This window comes from Silene latifolia, chromosome 10 (genome assembly GCF_048544455.1).
Source record: "Silene latifolia isolate original U9 population chromosome 10, ASM4854445v1, whole genome shotgun sequence".
Lineage (NCBI taxonomy): Eukaryota > Viridiplantae > Streptophyta > Magnoliopsida > Caryophyllales > Caryophyllaceae > Silene > Silene latifolia.
In genome coordinates, this window is record NC_133535.1 from 139,543,836 (window position 1) to 139,546,193 (window position 2,358).

A 2,358-nucleotide genomic window follows, 5' to 3' on the forward strand; every position below is an offset into this window, starting at 1 on the left:
CTGTGATATTCTAGTGTTTGTGATTTGACTAATGCATGTCTTGTAATCTTTACTTTTTCTAATTCAAAGTTGCAGTATTGATTGTTTGACCGTATGTATAACACAAAAAGATAACGGTTCATTGTTAAGCCGTTATCATATTTCATATATCAACAACGGTTATTCACTACTACAGATACAAGCTATAACAACGGTAAAAAACCGTTGTTATATAAAAAAGCGGACGTTGTCAAAGCGTCCGTTGTTAAAGGTTGTAACAACGGTTGTTTATCTAAGAAACCCGTTGTGAAAACTATTAACAACGGTTAAAAACCATTGTCGCTACGAGACATTCGTTGTGGAAAATGTAACTAATTTTTGGTGGGAAAGTTATAACAACGGTTACAATAGAAAAAACCGTTGTTATAACTAAAGACAATTAGTTTTTTTTTTAAATAACCGCTGTTGTTGATTTAAAAAAAAAATAAAAATAAAATTATATATTACTAGATGCATGCATTATTACTGCCCCTTTATGCTTCCGATGCATATAATGCATTATTACTGTCAAATCCCTGCATATGAAAGAACACAATATATGGAATGAGAAGGGTTATAAGATTTGACACAACTTTCTAAACATATTAATTAAAAAACAACTCAAACGACACATTACTAAGTATAAATTCATTCATTATCTCAATAACCATTCCATTATATCACTATCTCCACCCTAAACTCCAAACCATAAATCTTTAAAACCTAATAAACTCCAAACTTCCTTCAACAATGAATGATACCGTTCGTAATACATGCATTATTACCGAGTACAACAAGAGTTTCATCCGCAAAATCCTCTTCCCATTCATGGTCTTGCCCCCAAGTGGTTCAGAACAGTAGCTGTCCAGACGTCATCTATCTCGGCTCACTTCATTAACAGCCAGCTCCCTCGGTTGCTGGAAATCGAGAGGAGGTACATGAGCTACCTTGAGGAAGCTCGGATCGCACTCAAGGACGCCAAAAAAATGGCTTGTTAGAGCCGCAGATAATACAGTTATATGACGATATAGCATCTGCGGAACGAAACCTCCAAATAGCAAAGGAGGAGAGGATGAATATCATAGAAGAGAATGCATCCCTATATGAACATCTAAGAATTGTATTTTTAGCAATGAAATAAGTTTATGTATATATATATATATATATATATATATATATATATATATATATATATATATATATATATATATATATCAATTAATTAAGTTTATGCATTCCTCTCAATCATCTTCTTCTTTGTTTTATTTTATTTAATTTATTTTACTAATAAACGCAGAAAAACTAATTAAGCGAATAATAATTAGAGAAAGAACAATAATGATCGAGAAAATAAAAACACATGCAAATAAAATAATTAGAGAAAGAACAATAATGACGGAGATGTATGACAAAACCTAAAACCATAAAGCGTATATATTTACCTGATAATTAGAGAAAGAAAGAGACGATGACAACAACAGTGACGGAGATGATAAAGCGACGATGAGAAAGAGACGATGTGAAAGAGTGTGGTTGTGTGTTTGTGTTTGTGTTTGTGTTTGTGTTTGTGTTTGTGTTTGTGGCTGTAGCTGATCTGTGTTTGTGTGGTATATATTGTGGAAAGTATTGACAACGATTTGTATACATAAACCCGTTGTCATTAGAGAATATATTAACAACGGGTCATAGAAAACCGTTGTTAAAAAGTATTAACAACGGGTTTTAATATAACCATTGTAATTACTTTTCACTAATTTTGCGCCAAATTATTAACAACGGTTATAATGTATTACAGAGTAAACTGTTGTTATTTGTTTTTATAATTACAACGGTTGTGAAAGTTTGACCCGTTGTTAAAACCAATAACAACGGTTAACAACACATAACCGTTGTAATTAAGTTTAGTGAAATTCGCGCCATCCATTCTACAACGTCTTATGGTGATTTTCGTGAATAAGCGTTGTTAATGGGCCGTTGTGGTTGCTTGGATTTGTAGTAGTGATTGTAAATTTGTTGTCATATTACACCAATAAACAACGGTTTATCTTACAACCGTTGTAAATACACACTGTGAAAACTTAAAAGTTTGTCGTTTTACCAATGGATGCCCAATATTATTATTGTTTGTTTGACCATTATTCACCACATGCATGCATGCACAATTAATACACGTTTGAATGTAACGTATGGATGAAAGTAATCCAATTAATTATAACTTTATTATACTATAAATAGCATCACATTTCCACTAACCTTCCTACTTCACTTTTTAAATAATCTACATATACATACATATCATAACTAAAAGAATATCGTCGTCTTATTCATCCGCAGTCGCAC